At 36.4% G+C, this 21726-nt stretch overlaps 1 pseudogene; it reads left to right on the plus strand.

Annotated features, from left to right (window-relative positions):
• The first annotated feature begins 19219 nt into the window (after window positions 1-19219).
• Window positions 19220-20804, plus strand: LOC140498603 (C-terminal-binding protein 2 pseudogene; annotated as a pseudogene).
• The last annotated feature ends 922 nt before the right edge of the window (window positions 20805-21726 follow it).

The following is a 21726-nucleotide window of genomic DNA, read 5'->3' on the forward strand; positions in this document are numbered from 1 at the left end:
TTTTTAAGATTTATACTGTTATCATTCAAAGACTTCAGTAATAATGTATTTATGATAAACTGTGACCAACATGCAGAATCTCTTTTATTTAGTAAAAATAGTTTGGTTGCTGAATAAGAAATTATCAAATCAATTCATTGCATGAAAAATCTTTTAAAGTTTAAATTTAACTTTTTTTTTAAGGAAAAAGATTTCAAGTCGTTATACAAAGACTAAATAAAATAGACCAAATATCACTTTTATAATATTATTTGATCCTGATAGTTCTGTTTCTGAGTGGTACAGTAAAGAGGTATTTTTAGAAAGGACAGAGGGTAGAAATAAAGAACTAGTGTTACTCATTCTCTCTGTATCATTACTTATTTTTTATGGCATGTTAATGTACTTCTTAAAAAGGCTTCTGCTTCCTCCACTATTGTTTTTAAAACATAAGCATAATTTTTTTATCATTTTATCATCCAAACACATGTGGAATTCAAATGGAAAATTGCTTGTGTATGGGAGGAATAGGGAGCCAAATCTGTTCTATAGTTTCTATAGTCCAGAGAGGTGGGGTGAAGGAGGGCAGGGAGTAATAACTTTCAATATCAAGGACATAAAAACTGCATTTTAATATTTTTAGACTCCTAACATCTATAGAAAATGAACTCTTTTGGTTTACTTTTAGATAAAAAAAAATTGTATCCAGCTGTTAGGCCTGAAAATGAAAAGCAATTTAGTGCATTCAGCCTTACTTTTTTTCTTCTAATGTAACAGCTCAGATTCAGTTTTTAAATTTATAATGTCATAAATTAAGTTATATGGGAAATGCAGGAAAACAATGTGGGAAGAGGTCTATGTTTACAGAGGGCTTCCGGAATGTGTTACATTTCTGAAATGTGAATCTATTTTTTTTAATGCATATTCATATTCTTTCAAAGGATATTTAGGGAAATGAAACAAACAGTAACTGTAAAATTACAGTCTTGTGCATGTTATCACTGACAATAAAAATGAATAGTCTTAAAAAAAGAAAGATGGTTATTAAACAAACTATCTCTATTAGAGCTTTCTGTTTTCCATTAGAAAGGGGGGGCCACTTAAATCCACAATTTCAAGCTATGAATGGCTACTTGGTTTGTATACCTTGTACACATAAGTATAATATCAGGTTCAAAAGTCCTCTTTTTATGTAATTAGGTTGTAACTTTTTCTTTTTAGATGTGGAATATAGTCTATATTTGAATTTGGAACATTTTTGCAAGACAACAAAATCTAAGTCAATTAATTATGGATTTCATAAACTATCTACTTTAAAAAAAAGTTATTGAGGTTTAGAAATAATAGTCTTTGTTTCCACTGGTGGTTTGATGATCCATCATTCCATAGACTGGAAGGATATTAAGCATCAGAATTAAATAACAGATTAAAAATTGTACGTTTCCTGAAATGCCTTTAAGAATTGTTCTTCCCTTTAAAAATGACATAACAAAACATTTGCTAGGCATATTCTGTAGGAGCAATGCTGGGATGTCAGCCTCAAAAGCTTAGCTTCAAGATGCACTAAGCAGATTTCAATCATGGAAAGGATTTGAGACTTAAAAGAAACCAAAACAGACTGTTTTAGTCCCATGAAGGAGAGTCATCCATTTGCTTCGCGTGCTTCCAGATACTCTGGAAGTGTGTACTATCAAAGAGCTAGACAGATAAGAGTTGAAATTAAAGGACTTAAAAATCCACATCAAACCAAAGTCATTATTGATAGTTGCACCATGGTCCAGTGGGGGAAAAAAAACAACCTTGGATTAGAGGTCAGAAACCTGAGGTTTCTTTCCACCTTTACAATTATTGAGCTATTTGGGGCAACAGTAGGTAGTTATTCACATTGCTAGTCACAGTCAGGATATTTGGAGAGCAAACATTGAGCTTATCTCTGATTACTGAAAAGAACTGTGGTTTGTGTCATGGTGGCTGTCCTTGAGAGTAACCATTATCTGTGAGTTCAGTAGCCTACACAGATGACTACAATATTCAGGGTGGTCATGCTGTAGCAATTGGCATCAAACTCAAATAGAAACGGATCCCTGCAGCTCACACATTGACTTAGAAAACTAAAAGTTAACATGTTGTATTGTATTTTTAATTATTTTGTTAAACATTTCTCAAGTATAGTTCACTGGTTCACTGCAGTTAGGAGTTTAGTAAGTATCTTTCAAGCATCAAGTGTGACACCATTTGCAGATATAGCCCATCATCTCACTTATTTACATTGGTAGATGGAGTTGATCTGTCTGTATTTTTCAGTAACTTTAGTGGCAAATAATACTAGGAATCAATTAGGGATTTACCCTCTTAAATTATGTAGTCTGAAATGATTGTTGAAATGCTGTTGGAGTATATCTAGGCTAAATAAGTTTTGTTCTAGATTGAATACAAAGTAAGGTTGGGGGCAGATGGGCTGAGACCTGGTTCAAAATTTAAGATACTGCATCCTATGGATTAAAGTTTTACTTCAGGTGGATTGACTAGTGCTGTGTCCAGTTCTTTTTTTTTAACATAATGATCTTTGTAGCATTTTATCAATCCTCCTCTTAATTAAAAGGTATTCTTGGCACAACTGTTTGGAGGGAACTTGGGATTTCATATCATCTTTCACCAGGAGAACTGATATTTGATAATTATTGCTTCACTGTATATGATCCAGGAGGGCTGGATGAAAAAAAATCTCATGAACTCATTCAGTCTTACTTTTAAATCAAAGCATCTTGCACAAACAACTTTGATGGAGTCTTCCCAGGACCTTTTAAATATGTTCTATATGTTGTCAATATCTGCTTCATATAGAAACATAGTAACTATGGATGTAATTTCATATCCAATAACACTTCTTGGAATTGCTTTAGGTAGCCAAATGCTATACAAGTAAATTCATGGTGATATTAAATTTCTTCATTAATATTAACTATCTCATAGCAATGGTCAGTGTTGGAAAGTCTGTGTACAGAGAAAACTGAGAATTTGTCAGACCCTTCTGGAAAATAATTTGGAATTGTGCTAAGTGATTAAAATATCCACATCATTTGACTCAGAGATTTCACTGCTAGGCATATTAAACAATGAAGTCAATGATAATAAAAATGTCCCATATATGTCCCAATGTAAAAATGTCCCATAAAAATGTCCCATATAAAATATAGGAGGACATTTTGTAGCAGCAAAGAATTGAGAAAAAAAATCACATGTCCATTGATTGGGAATGGGTAAACAAATTATGGGGTAGAAGTGTAATGAAATATTACTGCACAACAAAAACATAATAAATATGGTGAATGCAAAGAAGAATGGGAAGACAGATAAAGTGTTGTAAATAAAAAAAATTATCATATTTTAAATATTTTCTAGAAGAAGTTTATTTTTTTTAGAATATTGAAATATTTGTCATGAGTACTTCATGGATGTGAACTCTAAGAATGGACTTTTAATGAAGGTATGTTGTGTTTTTGTTTCCATTTTTACTGGATCTGAGATTTCTTTAGTATCAGGAACTCTCAGGGAAGAAACTCCTGTCACTGTAGATCTGTACTTGATCTACAAATTACTGTTTTATTGAGTCATAGTAATGCACCTCAAACTTTGGAATACTATGTAGCAATTCCAATTTAATATTCTTTGTAAATGCATTCTCTATATATTTATGCATGGGAATCTTTAAGAAGGATCACATATAGAAATAACATTCTTTTATCAAAGTTCAGTGATTGAAAGTAATCATGGTTCTTGCTTAATTTCAAAGTTCAGGGAGATGAGAGAAACATCCAGATCACTGGACAAGTCCATTCGACCTTATGAGGTGATTTATTAGCAGTCTAGAGCAAAAATGAAAACATTGTAAAAATGATGTCACAATTTATTTTATTTATTTATTAATTAATTTTTATTTTATTTTTTATTCCAGATTCTCTCCTCTCTATCCCCCCTTCAACTATTGAGAAGGCAAGAAATATAAAACCTATCACATATATGAAGTCATATAAAACAAATTTCTTTATTAGCCAAGTTTCAAAAAAATTAGAAAAAGAAAAAAATACTTTTCAATCCTCACTCTGAGTCAATCTGTTCTCTATCTGGAAGCAGATGTTTGATTGAATCCTTTGCAGTTGTGGTGGATAATTGGGCTGATCCAAGTTGCTAAGTCTTTCACCATCAATTATATTTAAAATATTGTTATTAATTGTGTAAATTGCTCTCTTGGTGCTATTCATTTCACTTTGCATTAGTACATATAAGTCTTTCCAGATTTTTCTTAAACGACCTCCTCCAATATTTCTTCCAACGCAGTAGTATACTAATACATTCATACACCATGACTTGTTTAGCCATTTGCTAGTTAATGGGAAATCCCTCAGGTTTAATTTTTGTCACCACAAAACAAACTGCTATAAATATTTTTGTACATATGAATAGTGCTCCTTTTTATTTGATCTATTTAGAATGCAAACCTAGTACCTATTGCTGAGCCAAAGCATAGAAAAAGTTTAACAGCTTTTTGGATGTAGTTACAAATTATTTTGCAGAATAGTTGGAATAGTTCACACATCAATAAACAGTGTATTAGTATGCCTACTTTCTCAAAATCCCTTTAGCATTTTTCGCTTTCTTTTTCTGTCTTTAGCCAGTGTGATGGATTTTAATTTGCATTCCCCAAATTATTAACAATTTAGAAGATTGCTTCATGTGACTATAGATTGCTTTAATTTCTTCCTCTGTAAACTGCTTGTTCATATCCCTTGATTATTTATCAGTTGAAGAATGGCTCTTATTCTTATAAATCTGAGAATGAGACATTTATCAGAGAAACTTGCTGCAAAGATCCACCTCCAATTTTTTTTCTTTTCTTCTAGCCCATAGCAGTACTGCTTTTGCTTAGGCATTCTATTTTATATAATCAAAATGATCTATTTTACCTCTGGTGGACTTATCTATCTCATTTGGTCATAAATTTTTCCCTTATCCATATCTGACAGGTAATTCTTTTTTCCACGGTCCCCTAATTTACTTATGATATCATCCTATATATCTAAATCATGTACCCTTTTAAAGGTCTATGCCCGGATTACTTGTCAGTTTTCCCAAAGTTTTTTGTCAAATCATAAATTTCTGTACCGATAGCTGAAATCTTTGAATTCATCCAACACTTAAGTTACTATTCTCATTTGCTTCTGTAAGTTGTGTACCTTATCTGCTCCACTTATCAACCATTCTATTTTTTATCTAATGTTATATTGTTGTAATGATTACAGCTTTGTACATAGTTTGAAATCTGGTGCTGCTAGGTCCTTTTACATCCCTTTCTTAAAAAAATGTTTCCCTTAATATTCTTGACCATTTATTCCTCTAGATGAATTTTAGTACTATTTTTTCAAGATTTATAAAGTAATTCTTTGGTAATGTAATTGGTATGACACTGAATAAGTAAAGTAATTTAAGTAGTAATGTCATTTTTATTATATTGACTTGAACAAAAGATGAGAGAAAGATTAATATTTCTCCAATTATTTAGAGTGGTCTTTATTTGTGTGAAGAATACTTTATTTTTGTGTTCATATAGTTTCTCTGTATGTGTGTTCATAGGTAGGCTCTTAAGCATTTGATACTGTTTGCAGATATTTTAAATATATTTTTTCTTTCTATCTATTCCTGCTGTATTTATTGGTAATATATAGAAAAACTGATAATTTGTGTGTTTATTTTATATTCTACACTATTGTTAAAATTTTTAATTGCTTTGACTATTTTTTTTATTTCACTCTTCAGGGTTCTCTAAAGTGAATCATCATATCATATACAAAAAAAAAAAACAGCTTTATTTCCACATCGCTTATGCTTATTGATTTGATTTCTTTTTTGTTTTCTTATTGTGATAATAAACATTTCTAGTGCAATATTGAACAATAGTGGTGATAATGGATATTCTTGCTTTACCCACAGTCTTATCAGAAAGGTTTCTAGTTTTCCCCTGCTATGAAGAATGCTTGTTCTTGGTTTTAAATGGATACTTTTCATTATTGTTTTTGCTAAGTGATTTTTTTTCAGTCTTGTCCAACTTTCCATGACCCCAGTTGTTTTTTTTTTTAATTTTGTTTTGTTTTGCAGAGATACTGCAATGGTTTTCCTTCTCCAGCTCATTTTTACAGATGAGAAACTGAGGTAAAAGATTTAAGTGACTTATCCAGGCTCACACAGCTAACAAATATGTGAGGCTAGATTTAAATTCACAAAGATGACCCTTCCTGACTTCAGGTCCAATACTCTATCCACTGAATTACACAGTTGCCCCAACCACTTATCATTTTACCAGTAGTTTCATTTGTTCTTGTGCTTTCTAGTGTTTTTAAGAATAGATACTGTTTTTTGCCTAAAGATTTTTCTTCATCTATTGAGATTATCTTTTGACTTTTGTAGTTTTTGTTATTGATTTAGTCAATTATGCTTATTCTTTTCCTAATATTGAATGAGACCTGCACTCCTGGTAATAAATGTGGTCTATTTATGGTACAAGATCTTTGGGAAAGATTTGCATCAATATTCATTAGAAAAATTGGTCTATGGTTTACTTTTTCTGTTCTTACTCTATCTGATTTAGAAATTAAGACCATGTTTGTGTCATAGTAGGACTTTGTTAGGACTCTTTTTTTCTTAGCTTTTCCAACAACTCATGTCATATTGATTAGTTGGCCTTTAAATCATTGGAAGAATGCACTTGAAATTCCATTTGATCCTGTCTGGTCCCCTCTATATCCTCCTTCCCCCCAGGAGTTCATTTCTGGCTTGTTCAACTTTGTTTTAAATTTGTTGTAAAATTATTAAAGTATGCTTTCTTGTTCTTTTAAGTGGGTATTTTACACACACACACACACACACACACACACACACACACACACACACACACACAAGATATTCCTGTTGGGATTGGAAGCTCAATTCCATGTGGACAGTCTCGGGCGGGTAAAGGTGGGAGCTTCTAAATCTTAGAGCTCTCACGAGACCCCCCCAGGAAATGGCAGGGAATCGAGGTGAACCGAGCTATCTCGAGTAATTCCGCCTCTTCCCGTGAGAAACGTGATGGGAGAGAGATCTCCCCGCCCTCGAGATTGTCCCAGATCTGGGCACACCTAGTTACCTAACAGCACGGTATTCAGATGCAAACTATGCGGCTGAAGGTTAAGTAGGATTGAGGAAGCCTGAAAGCTCTCTTAGCACGTGAGGAGCCAAGAGGACAGTAGGCTCCGCTTTTCTTCTTTCCTCTCTCCCCTCCCCCTCTCTCCCTGCTTGTACTTCTACTTCCAATCCCTTAAGATCCTAGCCTCCTTAGGAAATCTCCCCCTCTTCCTCCTAAGGAAGACCCCCCTGCACTTGTAACCGAGACCCTGAAATAAAGCTCAACCCTTGTTCGACTCTGGAACGTCCTTTCTCTCATATGAGCATCTGGTTTTGGCCAACCAAAGACCTCGGAGGTGAGGTAAGAAGACTCGGGTAGCCCACACAGGCCTCTAGGCCTGGCATATTCCTCTATGTCATTTAGATTGTTACTTTTATTTGCATATAGTTGGGTAAAATATCTTCTAGTTACCACTTTTATTTCATTTTCATTGCTGGTGAATTTAAACTTTTCGTTTTTGACCCCATTAAATTGGTTTTTTAAAATTATTTTTAAAAGATTGTACTTTTATTATTTAGTTCAATGGATTCATTATTTTCAGTTTTATTAATCTCTTCATTGATTTTCAATCTTTCCTTTTTAGTGTTTAACAGTTTTAGAATTCTTATATTTCTAGTTTGTATAGTTGCATGCCCAATTTGTGGGTCTGCTTTTTTTCTCTTTTATTGATGTATGCAAATGGAAATGTAAGTATTCCCATGAACACTGCTTGCTCTGCAACCCACAAATATTGTTATGTGCATATTCAGTTTTTAAGGAGTTGTTTTCTCCAGCATTTTTGTACCTCTTTTATTAAGAAGCTAATTCTCTTTTCATAATATTCTTGCTTAATTCTCATTTGTTTTCCTAATTTATTCTCTGCCACTATTTGGTCTTTTAATTCTTTTATGCTCTTTTTTTATCTTTTTCTTTGACTGTTGTAGGACTTATGTATTTGTGTCTTTTATTTGTTAGGCTTGTGTACAATCTTCATTTTATTTTTAGACTTGGTGTGTAGATACTTTCAAGTAATTATCTTCCTCTCTGTATTCTTTTTCAGTTTGCTCATTTTTCCAACCCCTTCTTTTTTAAATTTTTTCTCAGTTACATGTAAAATTTTCTTAAACATTCATTTTTTCAAATTCTGACTAAACTTTTCTTCTTCCCCATTCCTCCTTGAGAAGACAAGCAATTTGCTACAGATCATAATGTAAAATCATGCAAAAAATTTCCATGTTAGCCATATGACAAAAGAAAATAGATCAAAAAAATCCCGCAAGAAATAGAAAGTTTAAAAGGTATGCTTTGATCTGCATTTAGAATACATCAGTTCTTTCTCTGGATGTGGATAGAATTTCCATCATGAGTCCTTTGCACTTGTCTCAGATCATTGCAATGGTCAGAATAGCTAAGTCATTCACAGGTATTCATTACAAAATATTGTTGTTACTGTATATGATGTCCTCCTGGTTCCACTCTTTTCACTTTGCATCAATTTATGTGTTTTCCCATATTTTCCTGAAAGCAAATCATGCTTGTCATTTCTTATGGTGCAATAGTAATCTATCACAATCATACACCACACTTTGTTCAGCAATTCCCCATTGATGAAGATCCTCTCAGTTTCTAATTCTTTGTCACCACATGCACAAAAAGTTACTATAAATATTTTTGTATGTAAAGAGCCTTTTCCTTTTTCCTTGTTCTTTTTTTTTTTTATTACAAACCTAGTAGTGATATCACTGAGTAAAAGAATCTGTACAATTTTATTGACTTTTGGGAATTGTTCCAAATTGCACTACAGAATGGTTGGATCAGTTTATAATTCCACCAATATTCCATTAGTGTCCAAATTTTTTTCCAATTCCCCATTTTTTTCCAATTTTCTTCCAGCCTTTATTGCTTTTTTTTTCTTTTCTGTCAATCCAATACTAAGGGCTGTACCTCAGAGTTGTCTTACTTTGCATTTATCCAATTCAATAATGATTTAGAACATTTAATTTAGAACCTGCTAATTTGGTTTTATTCTTTATTTTGAAATTGATTTAGCCAGTGCATTGTCTATTTTAACAGATTTTTTCATAAAAACAGCTCCTACTTTTATTTGTTAGTTTAAGGGTTTTCTTTCAATTTTATTACTCTCTCCTTTAATTTTCAGGATTTTAAATTTGATGTACAATTGGAGATCTTTAATTTGTTACTTTTCAAATTTTTTTCTATTGATCTGCTTTTCCTTTATTTTATTGAGGTAAGCATTTAGAGATATAAATTATCCCCCAATGACTGTTTTGGCTACATCCTATAAATTTTGATATATTGTCTCATTGATATCATTCTTTTTAAAGAAACTATTTGATTGTTCCTATGATTTGTTCTGATGAGAATCACTCATTCTTTAGATTAAATTATTTAATTTATTTATTAATTATTTAATTAACAATTTATTAATTATTTAATTTCCACTTCATTTTTAATCTATATTTCCATGGTTCATTGCTGAATATATTTTTTATTGCATTATGATCTGAAAAAGATGCATTTACTATTTATGATTTTTTACATTTGGTTGGGAGTTTTCATGCCGTACTATATGGTCAATTTTTGTGAAGGTGAGACAGCTGAAAAAAGTCATATTCCATTTTATTTCCATTTAATTTTCTCCAGATGTCTAACTTATTTTCTAAAATTCCATTCATCTCCTAACCTTTTTTTATTTATTTCTTGGTTAGATTAATTTTGAAGGAGGATAGTTAAATGTCTCCCACCAGTATAGTTTCACTATCTATTTCCTTCTATAACTCATTTAACTTTTCCTTTAAGAATTTGGATGCTATACCATTTGGTGCATATTTGTTTAGCATTGATATCACTTCATATCTTTGGTACATTGTAGCATAATATATTTTCCCTGCTTATTTCTTTTGATTTGACCTTTTTTCCCTTTTATTTTGTCTGGGATCATGATTGCTACCCATGCTTTTATTTTTTTTTATCTTAAGCTAAATCATAATAGACTCTACTTCATTCCCTCAAATCTGCCATCTTGGCTCTGTCTCTCTCCAGCATACTTCTTGACTTTGGGCTTTATATTGGTATTGAACTCTCCTCACTTCTGAGGAGATGTCTGGTCTGAACTTCTGTCTTTTGTATCCTGCTATCACATCTCTGAAAAATTTTTCAATATTTCCAAAGAGGTGGAATCCAGAAAGAGGTCTGTCCACTGCTCTTCTGGTGTATGCTCTGCAAATTCCTGACCTGGTCTAAGATTATTAGTTTATGTGTAGTTGAGTTTTGATAGACTGCTGCTAGACCTAGTCTAGCCCACTATGAGGTTCTGCAGGTCCAGAACTACTAAACTGCTGATCCTCCACCCCATATGTCACCCTTAATTTTGATCTCTTCCTCTGATTTTTTCTAGTTCAGGCTTATGTGGGGGACTAAACATTAGAGGTGGATCCTTCCTCAGCTTTTGGGCTCAGCGTCACGCATGTTTCTAGAACTTATTCCTTGCTTCCTATACAAGTATGATTCCTGCTCCTTCAATACCTCAACCCAGACTATGACAGCTCTTCAACTGTGACCCCAAACTGGGTAATATGTGACAGAGGTACTGTGTGGTCCTCAGCCCTGCTCCCAGTGCTAGTAAAGTGCTAATAAAGGGGTCCCTAGGATTTCTTTCTTTTTAGGTGTTCAGTGTCCTTACCATCCCCAGGCACTGGATGACTTCTCATTGGTGCTGCTACCTATTGCTAAACTGATGCTATGGTATACTCATGACCAGTCCCTACTCCAACAACTGCAGAGCTCTCTAACTATCTTCCTAGGCTGGAAAAATAACTCACTGTAACTTTTTTCTTGGCTTTACCAATCAGAATTCAGTTTGGCATGATTTCCAGGTTATTTTGTAGGCTGTTGTAAAGGATCAAAGGCAAAATATCTTCTTCTCTCTCTGCCATCTTGATTCAGTCATCATAATCCAATTTAGCTCCTTTGACCTCAAAGGGATGCATATTAACATAATCATCAGAATTCTGAGAAATTAGTCTATGCATATGCTATCCTTTGTATACTAATGTAAGGTTGAAGAGTACACAGAATATACAGATGCTGAATTTTGAATAATCTTGAATTATCCTATAACTTCTTGATTTAGAAGCAGAAGCAGGTATAAATCCCTAAGCTTTATAAATACGGCCTTGCACAAGATAATGTAAAAAAAAACTTATCCATTTCCATAACTAACAGAATGTCCTACAGAACATAGGAAGGAACCTTAGAGACAACAGTCCAATTTCTTTATTTTATGCATTAGGAAGTTATAATCTAGACAAGTGACATAAATTGCTCAAAGTCCCATAGCTAGTTAGGTGAAAAAGGAGGGAATAGACCTCAGGTCTCCTGATTTGCCAGGCTGAATTCTTTTATCATGGTGCATCTTCTAGAAACACCACAGTTTTCTAGATTTTTCTAAGTTTTTTTAGTTTATTCATCTATCCTTGGAAGTTCCTGACTTCCTACAAGGATAATAAATCTTGGAATGTTTTTTTATTTAAGTTTTCAACATTAATTTCCATAAAATTTTAAGTTCTAAATTTTTCTCCCCATTTCTCCCCTCCCCCCACCCCAAAATGCAAAGCATTCTAATTACCCCCATCACCAATCTGCCCTCCCTTCTAACATCCCTCCCTTCCCTTATCCCCATCTTCTTTTTCGTCCTGTAGGGCAAGATAAATTTTTATACCCCATTATCTGTATATCTTATTTCCTAGTTGTATGCAAGAACAATACTCAACAGTTGTTCCTAAAACTTTGAGTTCCAACTTCTCTTCCTCCCTCCCTCCCCATCCAGCCCATTGGGAAGGCAAGCAATTCAATATAGACCATATCAATGTAGTTTTGCAAATGATTTCCATAATAGTCGTGTTGTGTAAGACTAACTATATTTCCCTCCATCCTATCCTGCCCCCCATTTCTTCTACTCTCTCTTTTGACGCTGTCCCTACCCAAGAGTGTTGACTTCTAATTGCTCCCTCCTCCCATTGCCCTACCTTCCATCATTCCCCCTACCCTGCTTATCCCTTTCTCCCCCACTTTCCTGTATTGTAATATAGGTTTTCATACAAAAATGAGTGTGCATTTTATTCCTTCCTTTAGTCGAATGTGTAAGCTTCATGTTTTTTCTTTTACTTCCTCCCTTTTTCCCTCCACTGAAAAGTCTTTTACTTGTCTCTTTTATGAGAGATAATTTGAGCCATTCCATTTCTCCCTTTCTCCTCGCAGTACATTTCTCTCTCACCCCTTAATTTCATTTTTTAAAGATATGATCCTATCCTATTCAATTCACCCTGTGCTCTGTGTGTGTGTGTGTGTGTGTGTGTGTGTGTAATCCCACCAACTACCCAAATACTGAAAAAAGTTTCAGGAGTTACAAACATTGTCTTTCCATGTAGGAATGTAAACAGTTCAACTTTAGTAAGTCCCTTATTACTGCTCTTTGCTGTATACCTTTTCATGCTTCTCTTCATTCTTGTGTTTGAAAGTCAAATTTTCTTTTCAGCTCTGGTCTTTTCATCAAGAATGGTTGAAACTCCTCTATTTCATTGAAAGACCATTTTTCCCCTGAAGTGTTATACACAATTTTGCTGGGTAGGTGATTCTTGGTTTTAGTCCTAGTTCCTTTGACTTCTGGAATATCATATTCCACACCCTTTGATCCCTTAATGTAGAAGCAGCTAGATCTTGTGTTATCCTGATTGTATTTCCACAATACTTGAATTGCTTCTTTCTAGCTGCTTGCAATATTTTCTCCTTGACCTGGGAACTCTGGAATTTGGCCACAATGTTCCTAAGAGTTTCTTTTTTTGGATCTCTTTCAGGAGGTGATCAGTGGATTCTTTCTATATTTATTTTGCCCCCTGGTTCTAGAATATCAGGGCAGTCTTCCTCGAAAATTTCATGAAAGATGATGTCTAGGCTCTTTTTGTGATCATGGCTTTCAGGTAGTCCCATAATTTTTAAATTGTTTCTCCTGGATCGATATTCCAGGTCAGTTTTTTTTCTAATGAGATCTTTCACATTATCTTCCATTTTTTCATTCTTTTGGTTTTGTTTTGTGATTTCTTGGTTTCTCATGAAGTCATTACCCTCCATCTGTTCCATTCTAATTTTTAAAGAACTATTTTCTTTAGTGAGCTTTTGAACCTCCTTTTCCATTTGGCTAATTCTGCTTTTTAAAGCATTGTTTTCCTCATTGGCTTTTTGAACCTCTTTTGCCAATTGAGTTAGCCTATTTTTCAAGGTGTTATTTCTTCAACATTTTTTGGGGTCTCCTTTAGCAAGGTGTTGACCTGCTTCTCATGGTTTTCTTGCATCTCTCTCATTTGTCTTCCCAGTTTTTCCTCCACCACTCTTACTTGATTTTCAAAATCCTTTTTTGAGCTCTTCCATGGGCTGAGACCATTGAATACTTATTTTGGATGTTTGGGATACAGAAGCCTTGACTTTTATGTCTTTCTCTGATGATAAGCATTGCTCATCCTCATCCGAAAGGATGGGAGAAAATATCTGTTCACCAAGAAAGAAACCTTCTTAGTCTTATTTTTTTCCCCTTTTTTGGGCATTTTCCCAACCAGTTACTTGACTTTTGTGTCCTTTGTCAAGAGTAGGGTATACTCTGGGGATCTGTAAGATCTCAGTTCCTCCAGGGTGGCACAATCAAGCATGTACACTGGTCTGGGAGTGGGGAGAGAATCTTAGCAGAGTTTCCTCTTCTCAACCACCTGGCCTCCAGCTCTGCCAAGCTGGTACAAGGATAATAAATCTTGATTGCAGTTAAACCCTATTGTCTAGTCCCATTGGGACTGCTGATATTTGTTTATGAGACAGCTGGTTAGGATTAGGGGTACAATTTATTTTCCTGGAATAGAGTAAAGCTAACTGGCTCAATCAGAGGTCAAGCCAATGACCTCAGCCTCATCACCATTTTCTTCCAACTGTTCTACCACCTGAGCTAATCAGTCAAAAGTCACTAAAATATATGGCTGTCTAAAAAGTATTTTTTAAAAAATCATTTAGACTAACACAAAAATTGATTTGATCATCAAAATTTGCACCAGTCTTTCCCATTAACCAATGTTATGATATTTTATTTATCCTGCTATTTCAGGCCTAAAAATACCTTTTATCAGTAAGCTTATTACTTTCCACCAAATTGTCAGGTAGCATTTGGAAACAGAAACTCTGCTTTTGCCATAAGTTTTTTTTTTCCTGAATTTTGCTTTTGACTAAGTAGCAGTTTATATATGAACCTGTGAGGAATTAGATGAAAAATGCTTATTTGTGATTTTGCTTTCACTTTTACTCAGATCATAAAAGAATGATGTTACAAATCCTTTCAATAACAAAGAATTGTATATATCAATAAAGTGTGAAAGTATTGTTCTTACCTGGATCTAGACTTAAATTTTTTCATCCTCAACTACCTTACCTATAAAAAGAGAGTAAGCATGGCACCTACCTCTCAGAATTCCTGAGAGGCTCAAAGGAGATAATAGATGTGAAGCACTTTGCTGACTTTACGGCATTGTAGAAGTGTTAGTTATTGTTCTTAGTAGCTACTTTCTGAGCCAGTTGTGCCCTTCCACGACGCCCAAGTTCAAGCAGCAAGTATAGCGTCTTTCCCAGAAGGCACCAACTAATAGTGTTTAAGCACTGAATGCATTCAGTAATAATAGGCTCATCCAAGAAAACCTAAAGAATGATACTCCAGTCATGATTTTTATTCCATTTAGAAGTATTGACTATGCCTGGGGACTTTTAATAAGTCAAAAGTCACAGTCCCTTTAGGAGCTACTTTTGCTATATGCTTTGCTGGAAATTGGATGCAAATCCTCCTGGAATAAAAGTCAGTTACACATACATACACACATACATACATGCATACAGATGCACACATATTTCCTGTAGTCATTGTCTACTGATCAGTGTAGTTCATCTACTTGGATATTCCACCATGCATGTGCTTTGCATGTCCCATATAGGGGAGTTAGGAAGTGACAAACACCTGGCTAATACTCATAGAATGGCTGTGTTGCAGTCTCAATCAGTAGAGCAAAAAGCAACAGTCCAAACATACAAGGAATGTCCATGCACCAAAGAATTGCTCTGGAACAAAATGATTCCCCTAAAAAGAGCTTCCTGACTTCTCCTCCAACCCTCTTAAAAGAAAAAAAAAGATTAAAAAACAGTTTATCCTTTTTAATGGATCCTCTAATTATGAATCATTATAAACTATAGTTATCTGTGAATATAGCCTAACTCTTGATACATTGTAGCTTCCATGAGAGTAAGAACAAGTATCCTAGTGAAAGTTTTTTTTTTTTTTTTTGTCTCAGCACTTAGCAAAATGCTATGCATGGGAAATACTTAATATATATTTTCTATTGAAAAGAATATAATTTTAATTAGATCCAAAGTAGAACAGCTCCAAATACCTGCCAATAAATACATAAAGCAGGATTACTTCAGACCACATCAGTATTCGATTCCTTAAAACAGAATATTGTTTAGCCAAATGACATTAAAATTTCAAAGACCATGAAGAATATATCTTTGTAAAAGCCTCAAAGGCCATTTCAAAAGGAACAAAGTGACTGAATGACTTAATGACAGTTTACATAACAACACAAGAATATGGTATTTTTTTTTAATCTCATAATTTCTCCCATTCAATTCTGGATTCAGAAAACAGATAAGCTAAGGGATGTAATAGTGTTTCACAAAAATATAAAATTGTAGTATTGCGAAAGAAAAGCATTTTCAAAGAATGACTTCAAAAGCCTGAAAGAATCTGAAAAATCATGAGACAAATATGTGACTTTGCTGAATGTTTATCTTAAAGATACTGATACCCTGTCTGGAAAGCTAACCTTCAGATTTTTATAGAATCTCACAGAAAACCTCCTTTTGCTCTTCAGACCATTTCTGTTTTCCTTTCAGTTGCCAACAATGGCAGCTAACATGCTATGCATCATCTTAATAAATAGATAAATTGCCCTTTGGAATGATATTTAATGGGCATATTTCAAGATCCATTATGAAATCATTTCAAGTAATTTCAAAACCATAAACACTTCCTCACTTGTAAAATGCATCAATGCTTGGGCAAAATACATTAAACATGTTGAAGTTCTTGTTTCTCCTCCATTCCTGGCTCCAAGATGATCAAGAAAGATGAGAATTAACAAAATTCAACATGGCTAGGGTGATATTCACCCTCTGGACCAGTTCAGTTTCATTAGATTAGGAGCATAATAATGCAGCCAGCAGAAGGGCTACAGACCTTAACCCAATAATCTTCAGTTACATCATATTTCACAGTCTTTCTCCAACTCCTCATATAACTATCCCATGTATGATCTTGTTAGGATCTTTGTCTAAATATAATATAGAGTCTGGCAATAATATACTGTCAGTCTACTGCTTAAATAAAATAGTTTTTGATTCCTGTGGTATACTATGAATAGAAATTTGTTCCAGAGTAAAAGGCTATAGAAAAATTATGAAATGCACATGTTTTTCGCACATATATCACAGTAGGGGGGGGAACATCCCATTTATGGATAACATGTACATCTCAGTATCTTTCCTCTTCAATAGGGCATTGGAATTTAACTATAAAGATGTTGTCATGGGCTATGTCAACATAAGATGATATCAGGGAGACTGAGGAGCCCCCTGTGCCCCACCCCTCCAAACATTTTTAAGGCTCCTAGGATTCTTGGAATTCTATCATCATGGAATTTAAAATTCAGGCTTTAAATTTTCCATGATGGATGTAAGCAGGTTATAATTCCTTACTGTACCAGAAAGCACCCTGACATACACAAGGGGACTTGCTATCACTGGTTCTTTGATCTGCTTTTCTTAAAGGAAAGGCAACTTTTGAGGGGTTAACAATCACTTTAATCAAGCACATATATCATTCACCTAGTTCAGGAAAAAGTTAGAATTTCTAACTTCAGAGAAAATACAGAGAAATCAAAGATCAACAGACATGATTTCCAACTGTCTGACCATAATCAGTGCATGTATCACAAATCAACAGACAAGTGCAACTGTCTGATCATAGTTACCAGAGAGGGAAGCACCAGCATCTGGGTTTTCAAAGCCAAGGGCTCCTTAGCAGCTTCCCAGAGTCTAGTCTAGCCAAACAAAACACTTCCATTCAGTAAATCCCAAAGTAAAACCTCAACTCAGAGTATTTATACCTTTTTTTAGAGCCAGAAGGCATCACAACCCTTGAGAACTAGGGCCTCAAACAAAAGGTGTAGGCCTTCCTACAAATCTTCTTTAATCTTAATGGGAAGGCCCATTAATTAGTGGGGAAGATCTCTAATCACATTAAAATAATTAACAATACAAATATACTGTTTCCAGTTAAAGAAACTCTTGTTTTTATACTTTACTCCTAGTAAAGACTCTTGGTTGATAAATACAAGATTCAATCAGAGGCACTTGATTAATAAAACACAAACAGCAAAAGATCACACTTTGCTTGCCATCACACAATAACTGACATTTGGGATATCTAGGTAATGAGCATTATCAATGATTTCCCCATCATTCTCATCAAACCAATTTTGGTGTTTGTGAGTGTTCTGACCCAAATGAGCAAATGCAGCACTGTACACCAAATCTCTGAAAGTTGCCTGCTCCTTTTCTGCTCCACTGTTGCCAACTGTGTTGGCTCAAATTTTCCTCCAAGTTAACAACAAACTGTTCACACTCAGAGAAGAGCTCTAATTTGTTGACATTGATTCCTCAAGTATTCATTTTGCCTTGGGGGTGGCACTTTTGATGAATGCAGATATTTAGCTTGGAAAGGATAAGTCTATGATCAGTCCAGCACTCTGCACCACACATTGCCTTTATCACTCTCACCTCTTGTCTGTCTCTTTTCCTTACAATCACAGTCTGTTAGATGCCAATGTTTGCTCCAAGTGTGCATCCATAAAATTTTATTGCATTTAGGTAAATGGAAAACAGTGTTGGTGATGAGGTCACGCATGCACAAATCTTCAGCAGTAAATGACCACCCTTGTTACTGTTTGCAACTGCGTTCCTCCCTAGGGCTCCCTGCCAAGTCTGGTAGTCTGACCCACTCTAGCTTTAGTCATCCAGAATGATAACCTTGTCTTCTTCTGGCACATTGATGATAAGGGTCTCTAGATCTTCATAAAATTTTTCTTTAACCTCATCAGGGTTCATCATGGTGGGAGCATAGGCACTGATGACAGGGAAATCGAGAAGCTGCTAAATGAAAAAAACAACAACAACAAAAACAGAACTCCACAGGATTTATCAGCAGGATAGTTCATCCATCTGTAAGAAGGCAGCATTTACTTCCATCAAAAGTAAAGGATAAGGAGCACCTGTGGCGATGGGGTGAGCATGCAGCCCTGACATTAAGTATTTATGTGTGTCTGTCTGCATGTGCCTATGTGCACAGGTGGCCTTTGAAGGGGGCTGGCCATCAGCAGCACGGAGCCGGAGATGAGCCTGCAGCACTGAGGCCCAGGCCGAGGGGCCAGGGTCCCGCCTGCCCCAGCCCACCTATGTGGCAAGTCCGAGCCACGCCTCCCCACGTTCCTTGTCCTGCGTGGAGCCCTGCCCCTGCTCGGCCCCCAAGGCGGGGCCCAGTGGAGCCTTGCTGCACAGCAGATGCCAGAGAGGAAAAGGGGTAAAAATTAGTAACCTGATCTCTGCCTGACTGCTCTCCTAGTCGAGCTGACTGGGCAGCTAGAAGGACCTGACTGGATGGGACCATCCCCAGGTCTCAGAGTAGCTCCAGGGTTTCATCAAGGGAGTCGGCTTAGGCGAATGAAGCCCAGTTCAAGAAGAGTGGAGGAACCCTACGTTGCCGAGTAAATCCCGTGTTATGCACAGCCTGGCCTTGTGTCTCCCGAAGCGTGATGCATGCAGTCTCTGGGGAGAGACTGGGAGCCCACTAAATCTCTAGTGGGCTGCTTGGCCCTTGTAGTGGGAGCATTGCAACGTCCAGTCAAGAATGGTCCTTGTGGATAAGCACAAAATCAAACACCAGCAATTGGACAGAATTTGCGAAGGTATACACCCCCAAATCATGAATGGCCCCCTGCACCCCGACCCGTGGTAGCCCTGCTGGAGGGTCGAGACTGCACTGTGGAGATGCCCATTCTGAAAGACCTGGCCACCTGTGGCTTTTTGTGACACATAGTCAACTCTGGAGATCCACGAGAAGGTGTTAAATAAAGCTGTTGGAGCCATGATGTCCTACACAATCACCCTTACCCGGGAGGACCTGGAGAAATTCCAGGCCTTACGGATCATCATGCTCATAGGAAGCGGTTATGATAACATCGACATCAAGGTGGCCAGAGAGCTCGGGATCGCTGTGTGTAACATCCCCTCGGCAGCTGTGGAAGAGACGGCTGACTCCACCATCTGCCGCATCCTCAACCTGTACTGGCGAAACACTTGGCTGTACCAGGCCCTGCGGGAGGGCACGCGGGCCCAGAGCGTGGAGCAGATCCGCGGAGTGGCCTTGGGGACGGCGCGCATCCGCGGGAAGACTCTCAGTCTCATCGGCTTTGATCACACCCGGCAGGCTGTCGCGCGCCAAAGCCTTTGGCTTCAGTGTCATATTCTACCAGCCGTACTTGCACGATGGCATCGAGCAGTCAGTCGTTGGACGTCCAGCGGATCTATACCCTCCAGGACCTGCTCTTTCAGAGCGATTGTGTGTCCCTGCACTGTAACGTCAATGAACACAATCAATGACTTCATCAAGCAGATGAGACAAGGTGCATTCCTGGTGAACGCAGCCCGAGTGGGGCTGATGGATGAGAAGGCCCTGGCACAAGCACTCAGAGAGGGACGGATAGGAGGGGTGGCACTGGACGTGCATGAATCGGAACCTTTTAGTTTGAAAAGACGCACCAAATTTAATTTGTACGCCGCACACTGTCTGGTACAATGAGCAGGCGTCACTGGAGATGAGTGAGGCAGCCGCAAACGAGATTCGCTGAGTAGTCACAGGGCCCATCCCAGACAGCTTAAGAAACTGCGTGGATGAGGAGTTCTTTGTCACCTCAGCTCCCTGGTCTGTAATAGATCAACAGGCAATTCATACAGAGCTCAATGGTGCCACCTACAGATACCCGCCTGGCATAGTGTAACACCTGGAGGAATTCCTGAAACTATGGAAGGCATTATTCCAGGAGGAATTCCTTTTACTCGTAATCTTCCAACTGTGGCCCATCCTTCCCAAGCTCCCTCTCCTAACCAGCCCACAAAACATGGGGACGATAGAGAGCACCCCAATGAGAAATAGCAGGATAATTTAACGAAAATAATTGTTTACATTAACTTGGGACCAAGAAACAGTGAACAATAAACAGGAACTAGGAGAAATGGAATCTGATGTAGAATTCACAGTGTGGATTCTGGACACTGACTTTGAGAAGTTAAATAAGAAGATCCAAAAGGGAGACAGATAAGAACCACCTGGAAGTCAGCACCTCTGCTTACAAGTGCTGGAAACGTAGGATGTGATAACATTAACCACCATTGTGTGTTGTTTTTTTTATCTACGAACCAATCACAAGAATAAATAGATCTTTTTTCTTTCTCAATCCCTTGGGGATAGCAGGTCCTAGACATCTGCTTTTTAGATATTGCATCAAGAGATTCAACCATCCTATTATGAAGTTGCAGAGAGGAAACCTAATCATAGAACTCCAGCCTCTTCTGTCCATGTGTGGCTTGGTGACCTCTTTGGCTAAGAGGATAAACTATCACAAAGATGAGAAGAAAATGGTTTTCCTACGTTAGACACAACAAAGCATAAGATACTGAAGAAGTTGAGTTTCCTGTGTGTACAGTGAAACCTCTTTTTCCCTCATCTGAACTATATACACACACCCTGAGTGGGTGACTGTAAGCTCAGTAAAACCCTCTTAATGATGCAAAAAAAGAGAAAAAAGTATTAAATTTTATAAGCTCTTTGTACTCAAATACATTTTCTCAGTTTCAGATCCTCAGCTATTTTATTAAGTGGAAAGTCTGGAGCTAAAAGAGCTCAAGAAGAATAATGTTGCATTTCCTTACGTCTCAGGAAACACTTTTTATGTTAATTTGTCAGATTGTTTATGAACAAAACTCACTTTTTTAGGTATTGATAAAAGTTTTCTTTTCTTCACCTGATATTTTATACAAGAACACTTCAAATGTATTATTAGGTGTGACTGATTTTAGCAAATTCTATTAGATTTGTACCAACTAAGTACAAGGTGGACATTTAGCATTCCGTGCAGTTTTTTAATTTTATTTTTATACTTATTTATTTATTTTTCGTTTTCAACATTCATTTACACAAAATTTTGAGTCCCAAATTTTCTCCCCATCTCTCCCCTCCCCCACTCCAAAACACCATGCATTTTGATTACCATTGTCCCCAATCTGCCCTTCCTTCTATCACATTCCTCTCTTCCCTTATCCCCATCTTCTCT

The sequence above is a fragment of the Notamacropus eugenii genome, chromosome 4, assembly GCF_028372415.1.
Source record: "Notamacropus eugenii isolate mMacEug1 chromosome 4, mMacEug1.pri_v2, whole genome shotgun sequence".
NCBI classification, from domain to species: Eukaryota; Metazoa; Chordata; class Mammalia; order Diprotodontia; family Macropodidae; genus Notamacropus; species Notamacropus eugenii.